A 27,908-nucleotide genomic window follows, 5' to 3' on the forward strand; every position below is an offset into this window, starting at 1 on the left:
AAAGTACCATCAGGAAACTCTGAATACAGAATGGAGATAATTAGCTCTGAGCCTCACAGTAGGGTGATCTGGATGGGCTGTTTGTTGGGCTCCCCTGATGTTAACATCTTCAGGTTTTCCCTTGGGTACATTCACCAGCAAAGAGTCTTCACTCTTCTTCAGATGGTGGGGTTCCATCTGACTGTGCTTTGGTACTCAGAAGGAATGTGGGAACATTTGCACTCTACCTTCTGTAGACATAGTACCTTATCTATGATGTGTTTCCCCCTCAATCATGCTGGATACTGCCAGGCCAGAGACACTCTTACTTTTTATTATGGGGAATGCTAAAGATTACAAAAGTATGGACAGTAATACAGTGAATCCCCATCTACCCATCTTTAAGGTTCACTAGTTTTCAGTTGATGGATATTTTAGTTTGCTCTGTATCCCCCAATCCCCTTCCTCAGATTATTTCAAGCAAATACTGGATATTTCTGTTTTGCACTCTCCAGAGACAAGCCTTTGGAGTTTTGTTAATGAGGAGGGGGAATCTAGGTATCTAACTCCTTGATTAGCCTTCTCTCTTGTGTTCTTTATTCTAGCATCCTATACACCTGCTCTAGGAGTACAAGGTACTCCTGTACTTTTTAAGGATTCTGTGGTTTAAATCAGCTGAATTCCAGATTTTGTGAGTATGCTAAGTCAGTTGCTACTTGTTCATCTGCTTCCCAAGCTTCCGAAATTTGACACCATTGTCCTCTCTTATCTTCTCTGTACTTGTAAGGTTTTGTTAATAAGAAGAAAGCACTTTACTGAATTTTTGTGGGATTTTTGGAATAAGTGAAATTAGATGCAGTAGTTCAGTTTGACACCTTCTCCAGACTGGCTGCTCTTTTTTTCTTTTCAATCTTGTCCTATCCTATTGTTAGTTCATTTTTGCATTACTACAAAGAAATACTTGAAGCTGGGAAAATTATAAAGAAAAGAGATTTAATTGGCTCACAGTTTTACAGGCTTTACAGGAAGCATGGTGCTGGCATCTGCTTCTGGTGAGACCTCAGAAAGCTTACAGTCAGGACAGAAGGTGACCGGGAGCCAGAATGTTACATGCAAGAGTGGGAGCAAGAGAGAGTGAGGACAGAGGTGCCACACTCTTAACCAGATCTCACATGAACTAGTGGAGCCAGAATTCACTCATCACCAAGGGGATGGTACTAACCATTCATGATGAATCCATCCCCATGATCCAAACACCTCACACCAGGCCCCACCTCCAACACTGAGGATTACATTTCAACATGAGATTTAAAGGGGACAGATATCCAAATCATATCATGTATCCTATTCTACTCAGCCCTATGGCCTTATTTTTTTTTTTTTTTTTTTTGAGACGGAGTCTCGCTCTGTCACCCAGGCTGGAGTGCAGTGGCCGGATCTCAGCTCACTGCAAGCTCCGCCTCTCGGGTTTACGCCATTCTCCTGCCTCAGCCTCCCGAGTAGCTGGGACTACAAGCGCCCGCCACCTTGCCCAGCTAGTTTTTTGTATTTTTTAGTAGAGACGGGGTTTCAGTGTTAGTCAGGATGGTCTCGATCTCCTGACCTTGTGATCCGCCCGTCTCGGCCTCCCAAAGTGCTGGGATTACAGGCTTGAGCCACCGCGCCCGGCCTATTTTTTTTTTTTAATGTATGTATGTGTATCTATATCTATGTCCTTTTTTGGTTTTTTGTTTTTTGTTTTTTTTTTTTGAGACAGGGTCTTCCTGTGTAGCTTAGGTGAGAGGGCAGTGGCGTGATCAGAGGTCACTGCAGCCTCAACCTCCCAGGCTCAAGTGATCCTTCCATCTCAGTCTCCCTTGTACCTAGGGCTACAGGTGCACACCAGCATGCCTGGCTTATTTTTTAATCTTTTTGAAGAGATGGGGGTCTCACTATGTTGCCTAGGCTGGTCTCAAACTCCTGGGCTCAAGCAGTCCCCCACCTTGGCTTCCCAAAGTGTTGGGATTAATAGATGTGAGTCACCATGCCTGGCCTTGTATCTATATATCTATATCATCTATCTATATCTGTATATCTATATCTGTCCATATATTTTATTTGCCTGGAAAATTCCTTTTCAATTATTTAAGAATGAAGAGGAGTTTTTCCTTATTTTAATGTGCTTTCTTTTGACCTTAAGCCCAGGCAAAGGTAAGGAGTCCTGGCTTTTGTGTACTCCCCTCTTACTGTAGAAGTGTTTGCTTGCACTTTGCTGCATTACATTTTGTTTGCCTGTCTGCCCTGGCTTGTGAAGTAACGACTACACCTTATTTTTCTTTGTATCATGAGCACAGTGCCTCACTCCCAGTAAACATGTTAACTCTCAGACTGGATAATTCAGCATTGTAATTTCAGGAGTGGGGACAGATGAGCTGCAGTGCCCCTTTCCTTCTTGTCTTTTACAAGCACAACTGTTTGGTAAATATAAAGGAGCAAAACATGCCCTGTGGGCTTGTTGTTATGCAATGTTGTTCCCTTTGCTTTCAAGTCTAGTGTTGTTTACCCAGTCAGCAGGTTGCAGAGGGAGTGAGGGCAGCTATAAAAGTGTAAACATCCTAACAAAGAATGAATGGACTCAGTCAGAGATGTGTTGTTCCCTTCGCTTGATAAAAAGGCTTATGGTCTACACTGTGTTTCACAATGAGAAATTTCTTGGCTCTGCAGCATCTTCCATTGCTTTTTCTCTTCTGATAAAATGTCAGGAGAATTTTAAAAATTGCTGATTGTGTTGTTAAAAAATCAGATATGAAAGTATTATCAATGTGAAGTCCTGGTAAAATGCAAATGGATAGCTTTGAAAGGGTAACATTTAACCTGTTGTTTTTAAAGTGTGTTCTCCGAGTTGCTATACATCTAACTCCAGGGGAAAAGAAATAGGGAACTTACTAGTGTTCAAACAAACTTGGGATGCTGGGTTAAACAGAGTTATATAGGGTTCCCTACTTCAAGACACCTCAGAGCTTGAAAGATGCTATAACTCTCTCCTCCAGGAGGAAAGAAATAGGGAATTAACTAGTAGTCAAACAAACTTGGGATGCTGGGTTCAACACAGTTAAATAGGGTTCCTTATTTCACGCTTGTTACTGTGCGTTGCAGATCTCCTAGAGGGGTACATAGTAGGCAGCATTTTCTAAATTTACTTTACTTTTCATCTGAGTAACAGTAGCATTTCAGTGTTGTGTTTTATGGAACACACACAATTCTGGAAACAGCCTCTTAGCTTAAATCCATCCTTTGTGGTCTAGTTCAAATGCCACCTCCTCTAAGGCATTTCTGTCTACCCCCAGAGACATACAACGTTTTTCTTCTTTGAATTTTACTGCCTTCACTTGTCTAATTGTCTCCTCACCCTTCCCCAACCCAATAAGAGGTCATACATTTTTTGTACATGTTGTATCACTTTCAACTGCATCAGGGACATTGCCTTGCATAAAACTGCTCAAGAAATGTTTGCAGTACTGCGCTGGTTCCTTAGTTGAGTCATCCTAGAGTCCAGAGGGCACTGGCAGGGTGGGGAAGCCTGAGGCAGATCTGGAGTTTGAGACCCTCATTATTTTGGCATGTAGAGGGGTGGGGAGCTTACTTGCTGTGTCCTTGCTGGAAACAGGGCCAGTGTAAGAGGCTGGTCCTGAAGGGCAGAATTGGAAAGCGAAAAACAAGAGATGCTGAGCATATAAATCAAATGTGCTGAAGGCCTATTGTATGCCTGTGGTAAGCTTTGAATACTTAATTAATGCCAGCCTTTCAAGTTGGTGATATTCTTCTGATTCTCTAGAGGAGAAAATGGGGCATCAGAAAGGCAAAGCAGAAATAAGTACTGGGGCTATAAAGATGAATAAAATCCAGTCCTTCCCCAAGAGGTCCCAGGATATGGAGTAAATAGTCTTATAAGTAAATAATTGTGAGCAGTTGGGTAACTGCACAGATCAAACTCTGTCAAGGTATTGTGGGAGAACCAAATAGGAGACTCTAACCTCTGTATGGGAGATGGGAGGGAAGGCATGGCAGGTGGTAAATCCAAGAAAGCTTTCAGAAGGAGAGTGATGCCTGAGCAAGGTGAAATAAGAATGCGTGGGCTGAAGCATGGAGGTGAGACGTATCATGGGGAATTCACTGTTACTGGGCTATAAAATGTGAGTTTGATGAGAGTTGAGGCTGGCAAAGTTGAGAGGATATTATAAACAGGTTGAAGAGTTCTGGACTTGATTTTGAAGTGGGAAGCCATTGTAGGGTTTTCAGTAGAAGAGCAATGAGCCAGCATGTGTTTTGGATATGTATTAGCCAAGGAGGAAGTGAATCTGAGCTGGGTAGGACCCGAGGCAGGGCCATCAGCTGGAACTCTCAGCACTGGTGCAGGGGAGATAGGATGAAGTCTGACCCAAGGTAGTAACAGGAGTGGAGGAGAGGAGGGGACTGGTTTGATAAATATTCAACAGGTAAATCAGCAAGACAGGAGTTAGGGAGCAGACAGAAGTCAAGTACAACCCTCAGGCTTTGTGCTTGTGCATGCCTCTTCTTCCCTTAACCAACATTTCAAGTCTGCCCTTATCTGAGCGCTGACCTTAAGCAAATCTTATGTGAAATGTAGGTTTATGAACAATTAATTAGGAGACAGTGTTTTATGGAGAGATTGTGACATGGGATTTCTTTAAATACTATTGCCTTCAGAGCATTTATATGTTGTATATCTCAGAATTCTTATTTTTCTAACTTCAGGAACGAATCTATTGGGTAAAACAGTGGTTCCCAAGCTAGGTTATCACCAGAATCAACTGAGAATATTTTCCACCAACTATTATTATGAAAAATTTTAATCATACTGAGAATTTGAAAGAGTAATAAATTGAACACCCAAATACCCACCAACTAAATTAAACAATTGTTAACATTTTGCCTTATTTCTCGTGTGTGTGTGTGTGTGTATATATACACACACACACATACATATACATATATACATATATGCTGGACCATTTGAAAGTTGCAGATGTTATAACACTTCACCTGAAATTCTCATTTCAGCATGTGTGTTCTAAGAATAAAGACATTTGATACAATATAAAATTTCATCTAAAACAAAAAACAAAATGATCATCTGGTATCAGGCCATGCTCATATTTCCCCAGTTGTGGCCAGGGGATATTTTTACTTCATTATTATTTTTTTTTAATTGCCCGTTACTTATGAAAGAAACGTTTTGTAGTACTCTAGATTTCACTTCTGATCCTGGTCAGTTTTTCTTTTTTTTATTTAAAAGTTGTCTTTATTTTAAAATTATAAAATAAAGGATACTTATTTAAAAATTCAAGCAGTGCAAAAATATCTAATAAAAATATCTAAAGTAAAAATTGGAAGACCTTTCTCAGTTATTGAAAGTTAATGGAACAGACTTTCTTAATAAGAATATCTAGGGAAGGGATCTAGCACTTTTAGTTTTAAGAAGCTCTTTGGGCCAAGTGCGGTGGCTCACACCTGTAATACCAACACTTTGGGAAGCTGAGGCAGGAGGATCACTTGAGGCCAGGAGTTCAAGACCAGCCTGGGCAGTACAGCGAGACCTTATCTCTAGAAAAATTTAAAATTAGCTGAGTGTGGTGGCATGTGCCTATAGTCCCAGCTACAAGCGAGCCTGAGGTGGGACAATCACCTGAGCCTGGCGGGTCCAGGCTTCACTGACCATGTTATCATGCCACTGGATTCCAGCCTGGGCTATAGAGCAAGGCCCTGTTCCCTGTCTCCCCCAACCCCTTCATCCCCACCTCCAATAAAAAGAAGCTCTTTGGATGAGTTTAATGTAGTTCACCTGGTACCAGCATTTAGGAAACACTGGTCTATTGTAAGGCATACCTACAGCCATGATTTTTACTTGTGATCAAACCAAGAAGTACTTAATTAAGTGCCTATGATGCATTGAGCTATGTTCTAAGAATGTGGATGATCTAATGAAATACATAAAATATATGATCTGTCTTCAAGAACATCTTGTTGGAGAGATAAAACTGACATTCACAAAGTCATTAGGAGGAAGGGAATTAATACTTATAGAGCATTTCCAATAGGCCAGGTACTGTGACAGATGCTTTACAAAAATATCTCATTTAAATCTCACAGCAGCCCTTGAGGTAGTGACATGGGATCTTGGGGTGTCGCTTTTCTGGCTGGAAACCTGTGGCCGGTGGGGCCTTTGCCCCAGTTTTGCTGAGGCCTTCTGGGCTTGTTCTGCCCACTCGGCCTGGCAGGCTGTGCTCAGCTCATGCTACCAGGCTGGATCCCATGCCTCCAAGGGAGGCTGGAGTCAGGCGTGAAGCGAGAGAGTTGTGTGAGTGAGCATGGAGCCTGGCCTCTGCACAGCCAGATATGCCAGCTGCTGCTGCCAGGCGGGCAGCTCAAGGTGCTTGCATAGGTGCCAGCTCTCTTATGAGGCTGCAGCTGGACCAGGTGCACCGCAAGCAGCTTTCCCAGCTGGTACTGGGGAATGAGGTGGCGCCTGGAAGCTTGGAGGCGCCAGGAACCACGGGGCCCCAAAGAGGGAGTCACACCCTGGATCAGGGAGCTCCCAGGTCTGGGCTTCCTGGAGGGCCACAGCTCGTCTCTCCTCTTCATTCATAACCTGGTGAGCAAGGGACATGTTTCAATCCTGTTTGTGTTACAGCAACTCTTTTAGCTTCGCCATTCAGTGAGTCTCAAGTTCTTGTCCTATGACCAGGAAGAATGAGGTACACAGACAGGCGGAGGGGTAAGCAAGACAAAGAGGAACTTTACTGAGCAATAGAACAGTTCAGAGAAGACCCGCAGTGAGCAGCTCCTCTCCATGGCCAGGATGTCCTGATGAGTGTTTAACTCCTAGCAGAGAGGATAACTCCTCTCTGCAGGCAGGTTGTCCCAACAAGTGTTCAGTTCTCAGCAGAGAGAGTAGCTCCTGCTATCAGCAGAGAAGGTAACTCCTCTCTGCAGCTGGTCATCCTGTCATGTGCAGCTCTTGGCAAAGAGGAAGTGGCTCCTCTCTGTGGGCGGGTCATCCCATTGTCTCTGCAGCTCTCAGCAGAGAGGAGGCCCTAGAGTTGGTGGCTCCTCTCTGTAGCTCTCAGCAAAGAGGAGGCCCTAAAGTGAGTGGCTCCACTCTGCAAGCAGGTTGTCCCATTGTCTGCAGCTGTCAGCAGAGAGGGTAGCTCCTCTCTACAGCTGGTTGTCCCATCCTCCCTCTGTTCTGTGATCTGACTGAGCCCAGGGCTTTTTATGGGTCTCAGAGGGGAAGAAGTGCATGCAGTTGTTCCATGGGTGGCCATGGGCAGGCTGAAAAAGGCACCACAAATCTCCACCCTGGTTTGTGGGACTCACAACCCAGCTCCCAGGCCTGAAGGTGGGGTCTCAACAGGGACCCGCCCCCTTCTGTCCAGGAGCTTTTCTGCCTCCTGCCTTAGTCGTGGTATCCAGGCTGTTCGTGCCAACAGGCAAGTGCAGGCCAGCTCAGAGCCGCCCTTAGCCCCCACCTCGGCTTTTCCCCATGTTTGTCGGTGCCTAAAGTCTGGAGGAGGCTGAGGCAACAGAGTCCTAGCGTGAGCACACCCAGCAAGGCTGTGACAGTGCCCGAGCTTGGCCCCAACCCTGCTCTAAGATTAGAGCAGGCATAAGGAGTAGGGAGAGGCCAGGCAGTGGGAGCAGGCACCTCTGAGCCTGCACAGGCAAGTGGGGACCTTCCTGGACTCCCAAAAGTACAGGGATGCCTGGGTCTGCGGTCGTGATTTGAGTGGCTGTAGCTGTGCCCGGGAGGGTGGGGCTTCTGCCTGCTCCGTGGAGCAGGAGGCCTGGGTCTGCAGCCATGGTTTGGGTAGTTGCAGTGGCACCTGAGTAGCTCCCTCCCCAGTTCAGAAGGGGCAGAGCTCCTGCTTGTCCCTGGCACTCGCTGGCTCCATGGAACATGCAGTCCTGGCCACGCCTTCCACCTGTAGCCAGCGTGATGGCAGCGGCTGCTCCAGGCAGCTCACCACTGTCATCAGTAGGCAATATTATTCGCATTTTCTAGTTAGGGGAACTGAGTCTCAGGGAATGACTTGCCCAAAATCATTCAGCCTGTAAGTGATGGAACAGAGCCATAATTTTAACCCAAATCTATCTGAATCATTGCATTAAGCTACCTCTCACAGTAACAATAGCCAACAATTGTAATGAATTTCCTACTGAAAAAAAGTACTCTTGCTCCCACTCTGATATTTGAATCAGAGAATGATTATAAGACCAAATATGATCAAGAGCTAAATTTGTATGTACTAGTAACTTAGTGTTACAAAGATTCAGAGATGGAGAGATCAGGGAGGACTTCCTGGGGGAGATGACATCTCTGCTGCCCTGAAGGAAGAAGCAAACTGGAACAGTTAATGGGAAGCTAGATGAGAGAAACATGGGGCAGGGGAGTAGGGGTTTGTGTTGCCGCATGGTAAAACAGGGTAGGCATGGAAAACAGGTGACAAGAGGCCACTTCCTAGCCACTTGCTTCCTGAGATAGCCAGGCAAAGAGGAAAGAAACAAAATGATCTGTACCTTAATTTCCATCTTCACTTTTGCTGAACATAAATACATAATTGTTATTTTTTTTGGCCCAGCGTGGTGGCTCATGCCTGTAATCCCAGCACTTTGGGAGGCTGAGGTGGATGGATCACTTGAGGTCAGGAGTTTGAGACCAGCCTGGCCAATGGGCAAAACCCCCATCTCTACTAAAAATACAAAAATTAGCGGGCGTGGTGGCACATGCCTGTAATTCCAACTACTAAGGAGGCTGAGGCATGAGAATCATCTGGGAGGTGGAGGTTGCAGTGAACCGAGATTGTGCCACTGCACTCCAGCCTGGGTGACGGAGTGAGACTCTGTCTCAAAACAAAACAAACTCAAATAAAGACAAATACTTACAGCCAACTGATCTTCAACAAAGCAAACAAAAATGTAAAGTGGGGAAAGGACACCTTGATGAATGGTGCTGGGATAATTGGCAAGCGACATGTAGAAGAATGAAACTGGATCTTATACAAAAACCAACTGAAGGTGGATTGAAAGACTTAAATCTAAGACCTGAAACCATTAAAATTCTAGACAATATCATCAGTAAAACTCTTCTAGATGTTGGCTTAGGCGAAGAATTCATAGCCAAGAACCCAAAAACAAAAATAAATAGATGGGACCTAATTAAACTAAAAAGCTTCTGCACAGTGAAAGAAATAATCAGCAGAGTAAACAAACAACCCACAGAGTGGGAGAAAATATTCACAAACTATGCATCTGACAAAGGACTAATATCCAGAATCTACAAGGAACTCAAACAAATCAGCAAGAAAAAAACAATCTTATCAAAAAGTGGTCAAAGTACATGAATAGACAATTCTCAAAAGAAGATATACAAATGGTCAATAAACATGAAAAAATGCTCAACATCAGTAATCATCAGAGAAATGCAAATTAAAACCACAATGAGATACCACCTTACTCCCATAAGAATGGCCATAATTGAAAAATCAAAAAATAATAGATGTTGGTGCAGATGTGGTGAAAAGGAAACACTTTTTTTTTTTTTTTTTTGAGATGGAGTCTTGCTCTGCTGCCAGGCTACAGTGCAGTGGTGCATTCTTGGCTCACTGCAACCTCCACCTCCCGGGTTCAAGTGATTCTCCTGTCTCAGCCTCCCAAGTAACTGGGACTGCAGGCGCGTGCCACCATGCCCAGCTAAGTTTTGTATTTGTAGTAGAGATGGGGTTCCACCATGTTGGCCAGGATGGTCTCAATCTCCTGACCTTGTGATCCACCTGCCTCAGCCTCCCAAAGTTCTAGGATTACAGGTGTGAGCCACCACGCCCAATGGAAAATGAAACACTTCTACACTGCTGGTGAGAATGTAAACTAGTACAACCACTATGGAAAACTGTACGGAGATTTCTTAAAGAACTAAAAGTAGAACTACCATTTAATCCAGCAATCCCACTACTGGGTATCTACCCAGAGTAAAAGAAGTCATTATATGAAAAAGACACTTGCACACACATGTTTATAGCAGCACAATTCACAATTGAAAAAATATGGAGCCAGCTTAAATGCCCATCAACCAATGAGCAGATAAAGAAAATGTGGTAGACACCATGATATACAACTCAGTCATAAAAAGCAGTGAAATAATGGCATTTGCAGCAAGCTGGGTGGAGTTGGAGATCATTATTCTTAGTGAAATAACTCAGGAATGGAAAATTAAATGTCGTATGTTCTCACTTGTAAGTGGGAGCTAAGCTATGAGGATGCAAAGGCATAAAAATGACATGAACTTTGGGGAAAGGTGGGAGGGGGGTGAGGGATAAAAGACTACACATTGGGTACAGTGTACACTGCCTGGGTGATTGGTGCACCAAAATCTCAGAAATTATCACTAAAGAACTTAGCCATGTAATAAAAAACCACCTGTTCCCCAAAAACTATTTAAATAAAAAAGTTAAAAAGGAAATAAAAATCTCTTTGTTACATTATTATTATTATTTTGATACAGGGTCTCACTCCTGTTGCCCAGGCTGGAGTGCACTGGCACTATCTCGGCTCACTGCACCCTCTACTTCCCAGGCTCAAATGATATTCCCACTTCACCCTCTCTAGTAGCTGGGACTAGTAGCGCGCGCCGACATGCCCACCTAATTTTTGTATTTTTTTTAGAGATAGGATTTCATCATGTTGCCCAAGCTAGTCTCAAACTGCTGGTCTCACGGGATCTGCCTGCCTCATTCTCCCAAAGTGTTGAGATTACAGGCATGAGCTACCATGCCCAGCCCTTGTCTTTGTTTTAATCTTAGTTATTCTCTTAACAGCATTTGACAAGACTGATCACCATTTTCTTTTTTTTTTTTTTTTTTTGAGACGGAGTCTGGCTCTGTCGCCCAGGCTGGAGTGCAGTGGCCGGATCTCAGCTCACTGCAAGCTCCGCTCCTGGGTTCACGCCATTCTCCTGCCTCAACCTCCCGAGTAGCTGGGACTACAGGCGCCTGCCACCTCCCCCGGCTAGTTTTTTGTATTTTTTTTTTAGTAGAGACGGGGTTTTACTCTACTTCTTGATTCTCTTCCTACCTCTCTAAGCTTTCTTTAGTCACCTTCTTCCCTCAATCTCTAAATGGTGATATGCCCAGGTTCTGAAATGGCCCTCTTCTCTATTTATCCACTCTCCATAGATATCCTCTGATAATTCAATGGCTTTAAATAACATCCATTTGCTAGTGACCCTTATGTTTGTATCTTTAGCCTCAAACTCTCTCTGGAACTTCAGATTCATGTCCACATAGATGTCTAAGAGTCCTTTCAAATTTAATATGGTCAAAAGAGGACTCTTTGGCCGGTCGCGGTGGCTCAAGCCTGTAATCCCAGCACTTTGGGAGGCCAAGACGGGCGGATCACGAGGTCAGGAGATCGAGACCATCCTGGCTAACACGGTGAAACCCCGTCTCTACTAAAAAATACAAAAAACTAGCCGGGCGAGGTGGCGGGCGCCTGTAGTCCCAGCTATTCCGGAGGCTGAGGCAGGAGAATGGTGGGAACCCGGGAGGCGGAGCTTGCAGTGAGCTGAGATCCGGCCACTGCACTCCAGCCTGGGCGACAGAGCGAGACTCTGTCTCAAAAAAAAAAAAAAAAAAAAAAAGACTCTTGATTCAGCTCCACTCCAATCTCACTGTTTTCCTAGTCTTCCCAACTTCACAAAGTGGTGCCATTATCCCCCCCATGTGCACAGGTCAAATATCTAGGTATTACTTTTGATTTCTTTCTTTCTTTCCCATCCTCTTTCCAATCCTTTGCCAAGTTCTATCTTCTCTGTCTTCAAAAACACTCCAAAATTTATACCCTTCTCTCTGTCTCCACTACCAACACCCTGGTCCAAGCCATATGATCTCTCACCTAGACTATTTGCAGTAGCCTCCTGTCTGTCTGTTTGTTTCTACTGGTGTCCACACCATAATACCCTCCATGATAGAGCCTAGAAAAAAAGTTTAAAAATGATAATTGGTTTGTGTCACATTTCTTAAAAGCCTCTACGTGGCCTTACATTGAACTCAGAATGAAATCCAAACTCCTTCCCCTGGCTTTCCAAGCTCTATGTGACCTGTCCCACGGCAGTCTCCCAGTTCTCTTGTTGACCATGTGCTCAGCCTCAGTGTCCCTTCTTTCAGTTCCTTGAACATGCCAAGCTCATTGTCACATAGGGCCCCTGTACTTGCTGATCTCTATGCTGAAATGGACTTCTTCCATTCTTCATGTGCTTGACTCACCCCTTCCTTCCTTCCTCCTCCTCTCCTCTCCTCTCCTCTCTTCTCCTCTCCTCTCTCTCCGTCTCTCTCTCTTTCCTTTCAAGAGGAAAGAGGTCTTGGTCTGTTGCCTTGGTTGGAGTACACTGGCATCATCAAAGCTCACTGCAGCCTTGACCTCCTGGGCACAGGGGACCCCTCTGCCTCAGCCTCCTGAGTAGCTGGGACTACAGGTGTGTACCACCACATCCAGCTAATTTTTTAATTTTTTGTAGAGATGAGGTCTCACCATGTTGTCCAGTCTGGTCTTAAACTCCTGGGCTCAAGTGATCCTCCTGCCTCAGCCTCCCAGAGTGCTGGGATTATAGGTGTGAGCCACCAAGCCTGGCCTGGCTCTTTCTTATTCAATTCTCATCTTAAATATACCCACTTCAGAGAGAACTTTTGTGATAGCTATCTAGTCTTTTCCTCCTATTTTAATTCTCTACTAGCACTTATCACTGTCTGATACTTTTCTGGTTTATTTATGTATATGCTTATTTTCCCATTCATTCATTCATTGCTCTATTATTATGCTGTATGGGAGGGGGACCTTGTCTTCTTGTTCATCATGGTATCCCCTGCTTCTGGATATGTAACTTGCACATAGTAGATGCTCAGGACAAATGTATGAAATGAGTGAATGTTTTTCTCACCTGTAAAATAGAAAGGCCAATACTTATGTCTCAGAGTTGTTGAGGACTTGAATTATCTAATTTGATAAACAGGTAAAGTGGATAGGTCTGTGTCTAGCACATTTTGTTTATAGAAAGTATTATTTTCTAAGTATCTGGCTTATTGTAGACGTTCAACAAAGGTTAGTTCTCTTTCTTTATTTCTTGCAGTCTGGATCACCTGCAGTATTTTATAATTAATTGACCTGCACTTTGGGTCCCCCAGCACACACAGGGACACTGCATTGTAGCAAGGTTTGACTTTCTCTTGGGAAATTATAGTTTTCTTCTCTTTGGTTATATGATCTTTGCCAATTAACTCTCCTTAAGAGCAAAGTGCTTTGGGGTTTGATTTCCTCATCCTAGTGTTTAGTTTCTCTGAAAAGCACTCTCAGCTTTTGTGTGTACTGATTGGTTTTTCTTTTGCATTTATTTAATATTTAGTCTACTGAAATGTCAGGCAATGAGAATACAGATAGGAATTTGCAGGAGCCTCTGTCCTTAAGGCCTAGTGGAGGAAACAGGATACATAAACCAACAAGAATAATAAAGTGTCTGGCCAGGCGCAGTGGCTCATGCCTGTAATTCCAGCACTTTGGGAGGCTGAGGCAGGCGGATCACTTGAGGTCAGGAGTTTGAGACCAGCCTGGCCAACGTGGCAAAACCCCTGTCTCTACTAAAAATACAAAAATTAGCCAGGCGTGGTGGTGCATGTCTGTAATCCCAACTACTGGGGAGGCTGAGGCAGGAGAATTTCCTGAACCCAGGAGGCGGAGGTTGCAGTAAGCCAAAGTCACACCATTGCACTCCAGCCTGGGCAACAGAGTGAGACTCTGTTTCAAAACAATAAAAATTAAAATTAAAAAATAAATTAAAAAAAATTGTCTATGGAGAAAGTCTACAGAACATAGAGGAGGCACAAAGTAGAGAGTGACCAGTTCACAGGGAGGGTGGGTACGGTTTGAGAGATAATTGGTTGTTTACCACCCAGTAAAGAGAGATGAGCCCTGTGAGTAAAGGTGTCTAGGGGCCCATGCTCTGGGAACTTGGCAAGACTGTGTGATCATAACAGTAGTCATAGTGGTAACAGGTTATGAGAAGCAAAGTCTGAAAGATACGAGGTGCTGGGCTGTGGAGGGCTCTGCATGCCCTGCGGGAGAATTTGAACTTTCACCAACAATAACAGTAACAGTAGCAGCACCTAACATTTATTGAGTACTTCCTCTTTACCAGGCCCTCTTCTTTGAACTTTATTGTATTAATTTCTTTAATCTGCACAACAGTCCTATGAGGTAAATACTGTTATTATCCCTATTTGTAAATAAATACACATAGGATAGGTATTGAATTTGTTCTTAAAAATAATAAATAAATAAATAAATATAGGCACCGAGAGGACAAGGAACTTGCCCAAGGTCACCCAACTCATCAAGAGCATTCAGAGCATTCAGAAAGAGCAGTCTGAGGATTCAGACTCAGGCAGTGTGGCTCCAAAGTTTGCCCTCTTAACCAGGGCACTGTACTACTTCTTACAGACAACTTGGTGGGGGCAGCCAGAGCCCTGGAAGAGTTTTAAGTGTGGGAATGACATGATTAGATTAGTTCTTTGGAGAGACTGCAGTGGAGTCGCATTGCATCTTGTACAAGTGTTCATTTCTAAAAGCATTGAAGGCAAAAAATGCCAAGTTCTATTTCTTCTTGCCTCTGAGTGAGGTTTGCTATGCTAGTGGTGGCATACCACATCTTAGACAGTCCAACACAGGAGCTTTTTTCCTCTATCCTTAGGACAGAGGGCAGTCTTTGGAAGACCTACATATAGTAGATGAATCATCAGTTTGTGTTGAGGGACCCTGTTGTTTGAGAAGCACAAAAGTATCACACTCCTGCAGAAACTGAGCCCCTCAATGGTGACAACAGACTGAGCCTCCCCTCATTTAGTGCATGGCCAAGCCTGTGCATTGCTTAGATAGTGTTTTTCCCTGCCCTTGTTTCTCTCTCTAGAGAAGTCCATAGTGATATGGGTGCGCGTTAGGCCTGTGATGGTCTGCATTGCATTTGGCAGCAGAATGGAAGAAGGACAGCCTGCAAGTGGGGAGGCAGGAGGAAGGCAGGGAAAACAAGCAGAACACAGCAGCTGCTGCCCAGCTACCGGAGTCTGGCCTTGGTGAAGGGACGGGCAGGAGACCAGGAGAGTAAAGGTATGAGAAATGTAAAGGAAGTTAAATATTCTGGACCTAATAACCAATTGAATTGGTTTCCTTTAGCTTTCTTCTGATCTGAAAACTTAGTACCTCATTGTATCTTTTTGTTTTCAGTCTGTTAAATGCCTTTCTAATTCCAACTACGTTATGCACTCTACAGCTTTAATGCACAGTACTCACCATGCTCTTCGCTTATGGCTACTGAAATAGGCCTAAAAGTCATCTACAGGTGTTAGGAACCTTGATTGGTCCATCTATTTTGTCATAGTGGTACAATATTCTGTTTTATTACTTACAAACTGACATTATATGAGGTCTCTTGATAGCCGCCACTATGTTATAGTACAAGATTTATATTAAGTTCTCTGGTTTCTCAAAATTGAAATGATTTTGTAACTGCTTTAAAGAATTGTTGATACGATTACAACGACGATCAAAACAAAACAAAACCAGCCAGTACATAGGAAAAAGAAACTAGGAGAAACACATCAAAATGCTGACAGTGATTGCATTTGTATTGGCAATTTTATTTTTCCCTTTTCTGTGTTTCCAAAGTTTTGAAAATGTGTCTATGGTACATGCAAAATGTTAACAACTTGTTTTTTAAAAAAAAACAAACTTCAAAAATAAAAGCTCTCTGTAATCTCATAATTCTAGCATAACACATTTTTACTTTTGAAATGCTCTTGTTGATATACATGCGTATTTTTCATAGCTGCAGTCCTGACAAATGCAACTTTGTGAATTCTTTTCATTTTACAGCCTATTGTCAACATTATTTCATTTTTCTACATAGTTTTCATAATTGGCATTTCTAATGGCTGCCTTGCATTCCATGGTGTTGATGTTCTATATGGAACTTTCCTTTGGACATTTTGATTGCTTCTAGTTCTTTACTCTTTTAGATAAGAGGTAATGAATATTTTTGTTCATTTGGCATTTTGGGTTCATTCAGTTATTTCCCTAAAGTGAATTCTCAGCAGTGAACTAACTGCATGAAAGGTTTGAATTCTTTTATGGCTTTTGGTATGTGCCAAGTAAGACCCTGCCTTCTGAAAGAGCCCATTGAATGTGGATGGTCACTGGCTTCATATATGTGTACCTGTCCCATGTTTCCCTCCCCACTATTGAGCCCCTAAGATATTTTGATAATGTGCATTGGAAAAGATATAAATATAAAAAAAAAGGAAAGAAGCTATTCATAATCTCATCACCCAGAGGTAAGAATTTTAAAAATATATTTCCTTCTAAGTATTTATTTATTTATTTATTTTTGTTTTTGTTTTTTAGAGACAGGATTTCACTCTGTCTAGAGTGCAATGGCATGATCACAGTTCACTGTAATGCCTAATTTCTAGGCTCAAGAGATCTTCCCACATCAGCCTCCTGAGTAGCTAGGAGCATAGACATATGACACCACACTTGGCTAATTTTTAAATTTCTTGTAGAGGTTGGGTCTTGCTGTGTTGCCTAGGCTGGTCTCAAACTCCTGACCTCAACTGATCCTTCCTTCTTGCCATCCCAAAGCACTGGGATAACAGGCACAAGCCACCATACCCAGTCCAAATATTTATTTCATAATGTTGTATCATGTGGCTTCTCTATTAGCCCTTCTCTATTGCTGTTTAGAGGTTTTACTTCTCCCTCCATCTTGGGGGTCATCTTGGCCAGATGTGGTGGCCCACACCTGTAATCCCAGCACTTTGAAAGTCCAAGGCAGGAGGATCACTTGAGAGCAGGAGTTCGAGACCAGCCTGGACAACATAGTGAGAACACATCTCTACAAAAAGTAAAAGTAAGTAAATAAGTAAATCTTTGTGCACATTTAGGAAGCATTCTGTAGGAAAATTCCCAGAAGCCGAATTTTCCTCTTGCTGGGTTGAAGTGCGTGGACCTTGTGAAGGCTTTTGATGAGTATTGAAAGGCTTTTGATGAGTATTGATGAGTATTGAAAAGTTGCTATTGAGGAAAGTCGTGCCTCTTTCTACTTCACCTGTTAATGTTTGGATGCCATTCCTGCCTTCAATAAGTTAACACCAGTGGCCACTTATTTATCTGCTTATCTTGAAATAAGTTTGGACCTCTCTAGTCTTTTGTTCTTTGTATTTATTTATTTATTTATTTATTTATTTATTTTTGGTGTTTTTGGCTCCCTGGGCATGTTGTTCCTGGGATTAAAATGCCAGAATTTATATTTTCTTTAGGATTTCCCTCAGGTTCCATCTGTTGGTAAGTTTTACACATCCACATCTTCCACCCAGCCCTCAAACTGTACCCTGCAGCATGGTTACAGAATTATTGATTTCATAGACTTTTTGAAATCTAGAACTCTTTGAAAGAGACTACTTATTTTGGCTTAAAAATTTCCCCGTTTTTGGCCAAGCGTGATGGCTCACGCCTGTAATTCCAGCACTTTGGGAGGCCGAGGCAGGCGGATTGCCTGAGGTCAGAAGTTTGAGAACAGCCTGGCCAACATGGTGAAACTCAGTCTCTACTAAAAATACAAAAACTAGCTGGGCATGGTGGTGGGTGCCTGTAATCCCAGCTACTCAGGAAGCTGAGACAGGAGAATTGCTTGAACCTGGGAGGTGGAGGTTGCAGTGAGCTGGGATCTCGCCATTGCACTTCAGCCTGGATGACAAGAAACTCTGCTCAAAAAGAAAAAAAAGGTTCCCGCTTTTTGGCTATTTCTTTAATAAATACTTGTTGAATTCAAGTTTAAGGAGCCCAGAGTTCATTGTTATGTGATGGAGTCTAAGGTATATGGGAATTGAAAAGAAGTGAATTTCGGCCAGATTATGAAGAGCCTTGTTACACCAACCTACCTAAGGAGTTTAACTGCATCCTCAAGGCTGATAATTAGTTGGCACTTTTGGGAAAACACTTCATAAACTGGCCGCAGGAAACCAGGTTAGAAGTCCACAGGAGGCAGGCCGGGCGCGGTGGCTCAAGTCTGTAATCCCAGCACTTTGGGAGGCCAAGGCGGGCGGATTACAAGGTCAGGAGATCGAGACCATCCTGGCTAACACGGTGAAACCCCGTCTCTACTAAAAAGTACAAAAAACTAGCCGGGCGAGGTGGCGGGCGCCTGTAGTCCCAGCTACTCGGGAGGCTGAGGCAGGAGAATGGCGTGAACCCAGGAGGCGGAGCTTGCAGTGAGCTGAGATCCGGCCACTGCACTCCAGCTTGGGCGACAGAGCGAGACTCCGTCGCAAAAAAAAAAAAAAGTCCGCAGGAGGCTGGGTGGGGGAGAGCTGGATGAGGCCCTGAGCCATGTTGGTGCAGTAGAGACAGGGGTTAAGCAGGGGTGTAGTCAAGCAGGACTTGGTGACAGATAGGTTATGGTATGCTGTGTGTGTGTGTGTGTGTGTGTCCGTCCCTGTTGACGGAAAATTTGTACCCTATCTTCTGCATAAGAATTTGACATGATACAGGAATTTGCCAACATAATGCACTGGAAAACACTTAGGAAACTAAAAGTGCTCTATAGATGAAAAAACATATTGATAGTGACAGTATGTAAGAAATTCTGCTCAATGGGGCTGATTCAAGGATGCAATAATGGTCTGCTGTGTGTAAAGCTCTAGACAAGTAGTCATTCTTCTGCTTGACACAGGACCTGTCACAAACTTGAGAGACAAACTTGGGAGAGTTCTTCTTTTGTCTTCATCTATTCAGGTTGCTGAGCATGTGGATACTTGCTTCCGTATCACTTTTTCTCCTGCTTCCAGTGAGGAGGGAATCTGAACAGCTGAGGGAGGGGTCCAGCCTGGTATGACAGTCTTCCATCAGGGAGAAGACATCTCTGTTCCTGGTAGGCCTCTGATCTCCGGGGCAGAGGACCATCAGGGGAAAGACTTGAGCCCAGTTCTGAGCCATGGCTCTGACCTCTGGCTGCCTGGCCAGGCTGCTTTGTGTGTTCAGCCTTGGGGGAGGAGACTGAATAAGCCGATAAGAAGGTTCTTCCGGTCCAGCCAAGCAGGCGCAGGGAAGCTTCTGCAGAGGAAAGATTAGACACGGTCCCTGATTTAGAGAATACAACTGGGAGGGCAATGGGGCAAAGCCCAGAGCTCTTTGCAGTGGTATTGTTTTTTGTTGGAGGACAACAGAGGGAGCCCCACCTACTTGTGCAGAAGACAGAAACAGCGAGTTGGGTCTGCAAGGTCCTTTTTTAGGGCCGTTTAACAAACATGTTTTGCAGATAGAAGTTCTCCAACTTGGAAAGGGGTTGATGAGTGGGATGGGTATCCTTTTTCTTCCCCCAGGAAACAAAGCACGAGCATTTCCAGGCACATCTGAGCCTCTTTGTCAAACACCTGCTCCCAGGTGCTGTGGTACAAAACAAATTAGCCCTGCCTGGGGAGTTAACTGAGTGGGTCCTAAGCGGTGGCCTCCTCCCTTCTGCTCTCACCCATCTGTGGAAAACCAAATCTGTGCTTAGTGCAGGGATGCTCCCTATGGCCAACTTCTCACTACGGCAGAAAGAGCACCAGAAGATAATTCAGGTGTTTGCTTGGGTTAATGCTGACAAAATGCTGCTTTGTGGAATCATTCTCATGTTTGGAATCCCAAATCTGTTTTGTATTTCTAGGAATTAGGAAAATATCAAACATAATATACAAAGAATAAAATTGAATATTTGATTGTCTTGATTTTTGAAAATAGTCTTGTGGAGGTCTCAGGCCTGCTTTATTTTTGATTTTCATTTTTACTTTTTGCATATCTTAAAAAGTATTCCAAGGGCTGCTTCTAAGTTCCTTCCTCCTAACTCCACCCCCACACCATGGCATGTGTTCATGCCAGCTCCCCTGATGGTTTTGTCTGTGGCCTTGCCCAGTAGGGATTTATATTTGCAGATCTTATTTGTCCTGGCAGCAGCTCTGATTTGGAGTCAGCGGACCTGTGTTTGCTCTTCTGGCTCTGTTGCTTACATGCTGCATGGCCTGAGGCAAGTCACTATCTTGGTTTCAAATCTCATCTCTGTAAAATGGGGAGAAAAAGATGAGCTCCTTCTGCTCCCTCAGAAATGTTCTGTGTCAGAGTGAAGTGAGAGTAATTTCTAAGCTGTACAAATGTGTGAGAGTTTTGTTTTTATTCATGACACAAGCAAGCTATTGTTTGATCCATTGGTTTTGGCTGCCATACTGTGGATACTTGGTTTTGAGGGAAGTTGGTCTGAAAGAATGAATCCTCCTTGTAGAGACTCACTATGCTGAGACATGGTTTAGAGAAGGCAGTAATACACACAATGAACTGGAAAAGCAACTCCAGAGTCTGGGTGGGACATTCCTTCTTGGGGTCCGTGTCCCATGAAGGGGTGCAGCTAGGCAGACAAAGAGAAAGACAGAAAGATTGAAACAGAGCACCCCGAATAGATCTTTTTTGTGAAACAGGGCCTCTCTCCCTGTATTAGGAAAACTGTCTTTCTTTTGAATCACTACTATAGACTGAATAAAAGGGCTGAGTATAATTTAAGAGTTGGAGGTTGTCTTCTTTCCTAGAAAGAGCTAAATATTATAGCCTCCCCAGGGGCAACTACTGTTGCCAGTTTTTTTGTATCATTCCAAAAATATCTTGTGCCTATACAGATATAGAATCATATGCCCCCACCATTTCTTCATACTATAAACACACCATTCTTTGCCTTGCTTCTTTCATTTAATATATCTTGCAGATATCCATAGCAGGCTGTGTGGTGGTCCATTGTTGTATGGCTACGTTAATCTATATAACCATTTTCTGCTGATGGACTTTTAGGTTGTTTTTATAATTGCTATTCCAAATACTGTTGTAATAAATATCCCACTACTTGTGCCTTTGTGAGTATAAATGTGATAGATTCCTGGAAGTGCAGTTGCTGGGTCAGAGGGTTTGTAATAGCGTTTTTAGCTTTAAATCGATAGTGCTCTCCATAGAGGTTGCATTGATTTACCTCCCACCAGTAGTATACAAGTGCCCCATTTCTCTATACTGTCACCAGTACAGGATAAACTTGGCCAATATGAGATGAATGGCCTCTTGTTATAACTATAGATAGTTAAAATTATAATTTATAATTATAAATTTACTATAGTTTGAATTTGCTTTTGTGAGTAAAGTTGATCAGTTTAAAAAAAAATGTAAGTGCTATTTTTATTCCTTTCTTGTGAATTATCTGCTCATGTCCTTAGCCTGTTTTTTTTAGGGGGTTATTGAATTTTTCATATTCATTTTATAGGAACTTTCTTTCTTTTTTTTTTTTTTTTTTTTCTTTTTGAGATGGAGTCTCGCTCTGTCGCCCAGGCTGGAGTGCAGTGGCCAGATCTCAGCTCACTGCAAGCTCCGCCTCCCGGGTTTACGCCATTCTCCTGCCTCAGCCTCCCGAGTAGCTGGGACTACAGGCGCCCGCCACCTCGCCTGGCTAGTTTTTTTGTATTTTTTAGTAGAGACGGGGTTTCACCATGTTAGCCAGGATGGTCTCGATCTCCTGACCTCGTGATCCGCCCGTCTCGGCCTCCCAAAGTGCTGGGATTACAGGCTTGAGCCACCGCGCCCGGCCAGGAACTTTCTATGCATGTAATCAGTTAGACCTTAATAATATATATTGCAAATATTTAGTCGGTTTTTCATTTTTATTGTTTTGCCATTTAGAATTTTTGAAACATTTAATGAAATTTGTCAGTCTTTTTACTTTATAGCCTTGATTTTGAGTAATTCTTAAAAAGCCTTCTCTAAGATTTTATGTGTGTGTGTGTGTGTATATATATATATATATATATTTATATATAATGTTTTCTTCTAGTACTTTTATGCCTTCAGTTTTTTTAGATCCAAATTTTGAATTCATCCAGAATTTATTTTAGTATAAGGAGTGAGACAGACCTCCAACTTAATTTTTTTTCCAGAAAGACCTGGGTTTTGAATCCAGACATTTTACTCATTAGCTGTTTGATTTTTGAACTAATTAATCTCTCTGAACCTCAATTTTCTTATCTGTATAATGGGAATATTAATACCCATTTGATGGACTACCGAAAAGATTACATAAGATTACATGTGGAAAACATTTAGCACCATTCCTAGCACACAGTGTGTTCAAATCATGGTCCAAATGGCCAGGAACCTGGGAACACATAGTATGTTCGGGCAGAGGAGAAATTCTAGGTGGCCAGGATACCGAGGCCACCTTGTGACTCACTAGTGTGTCAGAGTAAGTCAGTCACTTCATCACCTAAACCCTCAGTTTCCTCACTTGCAGAATGATTAGAGCTTTCTCTTGAAGTTGTTGGGAGGTCCGGATTAGATAATGTCTGTGAAAGAATTTTGTAAACTATAAAGGGCCATGTAAAAATGCTGGAGTTTACAGTCTGGTGAATAAGGAGCAGCCACAGCACAGGTGGGTGTTTGACATTTGTGGCCAAGGAGAATAATTAACTTGCAATAACATGAAATTAGCAGCTGATGTAAAGCAAGTGAGCTTGCAGCAGTTGATTATAGTAATAGTTAGTAATTGCCTCCTAGTGATTAAGCAATAATGAGCTTCCAGGGACAGAACCTTGTTAGGTGGAAAGATGGATCAAAGGCTTTCAATTCAATGTACACTTACTGAACACAACAGTGGGATAAGAAGAGACAGGTGTCTTGTTGAGGTACAGTCCTTGTCCTTAAGGATAGTAAGGGTGAGAGACACATATAGCATGGCTCCTTCCACGGGCCAGACGCACATGTGGGGACATACTTGGAGGGAGGTCCACAGTGCTCTGGGATCATCAAAGAGGGTGAGACTCACCTGCTGAGCCCTCTGTGCCAGTCTGAACCCACCCTCCAGAGTCTGGCCCAGATTCTAAAGAACCCCTATGATGCCTTCTTGAAATTTTACTTGCCCTTTTTTATTCCTCTGGTTGTTTTGGATTTATCAGGGATATCTTGTTTCTCATGCCCTGCCCATCACCCTCCATAGCTTCTGGGCAAGCATGGTGTTATGCCTAAGGCCTCTATTTCTACTGCGATCTGAGTACTGAGATAGGATGTCCAGTTCATTTTGAATTTCAGATAACCAACAAACTTTAAAATATGTCTCATGCAATATTTGGAACAAATTTATATTAAAATGTATTTGTTGACATCTGACCATCTGAAACTGAAATTTGACGTGGTCAGGGTGACATGACCTGGATTTCTTCTTATTTTTTTTTTTTTTTAACTGTATCTGGCAACCCTACCTGGGCAGCTCTTATTTCAAATGCTATAAAATATGATAGTGTTTACTACACTAATGTTTCATGGAGCCCTAGTAACAAGACATATATAAAAGGTGTTTTATGCCCGGCTGGGTGTTTCATGCCTGTAATCCCAGCACTTTGGGAGGCCGAGGTGGGCGGATCACAAGGTCGGGAGATCCAGACCATCCTATCTAACATGGTGAAACCCCGTTTCTACTAAAAATACAAAAAATTAGCTGGGCGCGATAGCGGGTGCCCTAGCTGAGGCAGGAGAATGGCGTGAACCTAGGAGGCGGAGCTTGCAGTGAGCCGAGATTGGGCCACTGTACTCCAGCCTGAGCGACAGAGCGAGACTCCATCTCAAAAAAAAAAAAAAAAAAAAAAGGTGTTTTATAGGAGAAAAGAATTCTCAGCTAAAATCATATTTGGTAAATCCTGGATTAAATGAAGTTAACTAGCCTTCATTATGGGAATTTTCAGAACATTTTAAACCTCCAAGATTGGGTGATAATATTTAGTATTTCTCAGAGTTATGTTACTGTGAAGCTATCCTCCACACCCCCCACTTACTGAGTGTCTAGGGTCATATGACCAAACGTTGAATGAATTTTGAGGGTCTCTGGTAATCGGTTCTATTTGCAGACCATGAGTTCTGATTTTGGGTTTGGGAAAATACCATTCTATAGAAAAAAATTATATAATCCTATGATGTTGTTTTTGTTTTTTAAATTAATAAATTTGAAATAAAATATACACATAGACAACGAGTATATATAAAGAAAAAGACTAGAGCCAGGTGCAGTGGCTCACGCCTATAATCCCAGCACTTTGGGAGGCTGAGGTGGGCGAATCACCTGAGGTTGGGAGTTCGAGACCAGTGTGACCAACATGGAGAAACCCTGTCTCTATTAAAAATACAAATTAGCCAGGCGTGGTGGCGCATGCCTGTAATCACAGCTACTGGGGAGGCTAAGGCAGGAGAATCGCTTGAACCCAGGAGGCAGAGGTTGCAGTGAGCCGAGATCGCGCCATTGCACTCCAGCCTGGGCAATAGGAGTGAAATTCTGTCTAAAAAGAAAAAAGAAAAAGACTAGAAGGATGTATACCAGAATGCTAACTAATTATTCCCCAGAGAAGGTCTGGGTAGGGAAGGAGATGATAGATGATTTTCTTTTCCTTTTTGCTTGTCTGTATTTTCTGCAATCAGTATGTATGACTTTTGTCAGAATGGTGGGAAAAACTATTTATATATTTTTAAAAGGAGTACCTGTCCATATATTATCTTATTTGCCTCTCACGCAACTCAGTGGTATAGGTTCTAATATCATCCCCATTTTGTGGATAAGGAAACTACACAGTGCTCTTTAACAGACCCAGGCCCTCTTGCTTCATTGCCTACGCTGCCTCTTTGGTATGAAAGAATAACCACACTTGCTGCCATGGGAAGGGGCCTTGTTGCCTGTTTACCCAGCTCCTCCCTCTACAGACCAAGTCAAGCCCCAAAGGACCTGCCTGAGACACACAGTTTTTGAATAAGGACAAGTCACCAAAATATTTTAGGGGACTGGGGTTGGAGGTGTGTCAGAAAGTTGGGGAAAAGACCTGGCCTCTGACTTTATCTGTTACATTGAGCCCCAAAGGGAAAGAGGAAAAATGCACAGGTGTGCAACAGTGAATACAGGCTTTTTTAAGGCCACTTATTCATTGATTTATTGATAGAGTCCCACTGTGTTGCTCAGGGTGGAATGCAGTGGTGTGATCATGGGTCACTGCAACCTTGAACTCCTGGGCTCAAATGATCCTCCTGCCTCAGCCTTCCAAAATGCTAGGGTTACAGGCATGAGCCACCATGCCTGGTAAAGGCCACTTTTAAAGAATGGTTTAAATGTTGCCAAATTCACGTTGCTTAGAATGGTTTTTGTTTTTCTTTTTAAGCTTTTCATACTAGATTTCATTTCCTGTGCCTTTTTAAAATTCATTTTTTTATCTTGCTCATCTATTTTTCCAGTTTGAATCTTATGCATGTATCCATTTATTTACAACTGTTGTGGTGATGATGATACTGGGGATTTTGCTTGCTCATCTGTGCTCCTGTTTATATTCCCTGTGCCTGGTACTTACTTACAGGGATGAATGATGACTGAATTGTGAGAGTGATGCAGCTGAAGTGTGACTTCAGGTCCTGAAAGAATCCTGGGCTGGAGGGCAAGGTGAGGAGCAGCGCTTGTGTAATCTGAAGTTCAGTGTGTGGCTCCATCAGTGTGGGTGTGTTGCTTCCAGAGCAGGGAGATTCTAGAACACTGCAGTTCAAAGGGCCTGGGGCCTCATTCAGCTGAGCCTCTAGCTCTCATGACAGAGAGACAATGTCAATTACAAGGCAGGGGGTAGAAGCATCCTGTTGCAGAAAGAACTAGGCTTTGGGGTCAGATGGATCTAGGTTTGAATCCTGGTCCTGAGGCTAACTAGCTGTGTGATTTTAGGATGATATCTCTGTCTCAGCTTCCTCTTCTGCAAGTTAGGGATAATACGAGTACTTACATCATAGAGTTATGAGGATTAAATGAGTAAATACATATAGAAGAGTACCTAAGACATAAAAAGCACCGAATATCAATGTTAGCAATGTTAAGCTGTTATCAATGTTAACAATAATAGAATATAAAATACTGCAGTAGTGTTTGGTTAGTAGCATATCTTGTGGCATGTCTGCTCCCTAGATGAGGCATGACTTTTGTTGTCAATTTAGGGCTGGGTGTAAATGCTTCTGAATTTACACCCTTATTCAGGGGGAAATGCTGTCTCATCACATGCGGATTGGTGATGCCTGGGCTGTTACTTTATGTACCAAACAGAAAGGCTTCTTCAAAGAGTAGAATTTTGCAGATAATCTTGTGATCTTTTCGTTCAGTAATGTGTTTTCTATTAGAAGCAAAACAGTAACTACAACAGATAACCTGGAGTTTACAGTCCAGCTTTATCCATAGACAGCCAGCATTATTAAAGACCAATTTTTACCCAGAGGTCCATTTAAAAAACATCCAACATTTTGGCATAGTGGCTCATGCCTGTAATCCCAGCACTTTGGAAGGCTGAGGTGGAAAGATTAATGGAGGCCAGGAGTTCAAGACAAGCCTGGGTAACATAGTGAGACCCCGTCTCTAAAAAAAAATTTTTTTTAATTAGCTGGGCACAGTGGCTTGTGTCTGTAATCCCACCTACTTGGGAGGCTGAGGCAGGAGGGTCGTTTGATACGTGATCGTGCCACTGCACTCCAGCGTAGGCAACAGACCAAGATCCTGCCTCAAAAACAAAAGAAAGCAAAACAAACAAAAACACATTCAACAGAGCATTAGAGTAATTTCTTATAGAAAGGGGTAGTGTCTTAACTTATTCTGTAGCCTGCTCCAGGTGGTAACCACATGAGATAATGTTCACTATGACAAAGCCTTTTTTTCACCTTCTTTTTCTAAAGGTGCATCATTGGGGCACTGTGAACCTTCTTTAAGAGCCCTGTTTCTAAAGTCTTTATTTTTGACATTCTCCTCTGGATTTCCTGCTTTGGTTCTTTGACCTCCAGCAAAGATGTAGAAATAAGTGTGTGTCAAACAATCTAGGCACAGAAAAAGAATGCAGGCCAGTCCTGTGTTTCCTGTTTCTTATGGGCTTATGAAAGCAGAGAGTTGTGGTCCACAGAGCCTCATGCCTTCCTGCTGCCCGTGTGCCTTTCCGTGAGTTTTATTATTTTTCTTTCTAATAGCTTTATTGAATTTTAGTTTACATATCATGTCCCTGAGTGTTTATCAGGCCCTGAGTGTTTATCAGGAGTTTGACTTTGATTCTTATTTAACTTCTACAGGGTGGTAGAGTTTTATATTTGAAGCCAGAGGGGAAGAGGAAAGAGTGATCACATTGATTAAGTGCCTGCCCTTCATCATGTAATTCATCCATCTTTCTTGAGCTTTTGCTCTGAGCCAGCATTGTGAAAGTCACTTGGGTAGTGGTTCAAGGACATGAATGCGAGAGCCAGATTATCTGGGTATGAATCTCAGCTCCACTAGTTATCAGCCGTGGGACCTTATTTAACTGCTTATTTAACTTCTCTTGTGTCTCAGCAGCCCCCTCTACCAAATTAGGATACTAATAGTATAGCATCCCCCTCATAGGGTTGTTTTGAGGATTAAATGACTTAGTAATATAGAATGAGACGATGATGATGGGGAGGGGTTAGGATCTGGACTCAACTACACACCTCATTGCTCTCATGCTGCTCACAGTCATGAGTGTACACGTGTGTAGGACTGAGGTGCTGAGGGATGGGGCCGGAGTGTGAGATATGTGAATAATTAATTACAGGTAGCATGGTGAGTTTACAGCAGGAGAGGAGGAGGGCATTGTGGGAGCCTAGAGCGGGGAGGCCCAGGCCCTTCGTAGGTTAAAGGAGCAGACTGGAGGAAGTCATGTTGAAGCTGAGATCTAGAGGAGGTTTGGGGTGGTGGGCAAAGGTGCGAGGTTCAATTGTGT

The 27,908-nt window shown here is 43.0% G+C and overlaps 1 protein-coding gene across 10 annotated transcripts in view; it reads left to right on the forward strand.

Moving 5' to 3' along the window:
- RAB30 (RAB30, member RAS oncogene family) overlaps nucleotides 1-27,908 on the forward strand; it is a 97,527-nt gene that overhangs the window by 48,682 nt on the left and 20,937 nt on the right. Inside the window, exons 1-2 of one of the 10 annotated variants that reach the window (XM_030918573.1) lie at nucleotides 14,987-15,183; nucleotides 25,515-25,597. The exons of 5 other annotated variants lie outside the window; for them this stretch is intronic. The gene's annotated coding sequence lies outside the window, so the exon portion shown is untranslated. 4 more of the 10 variants (XM_030918577.1, XM_030918574.1, XM_030918578.1 and 1 more) reach the window with 4 other exon arrangements.

This window comes from Rhinopithecus roxellana, chromosome 15, assembly GCF_007565055.1.
Source record: "Rhinopithecus roxellana isolate Shanxi Qingling chromosome 15, ASM756505v1, whole genome shotgun sequence".
Lineage (NCBI taxonomy): Eukaryota > Metazoa > Chordata > Mammalia > Primates > Cercopithecidae > Rhinopithecus > Rhinopithecus roxellana.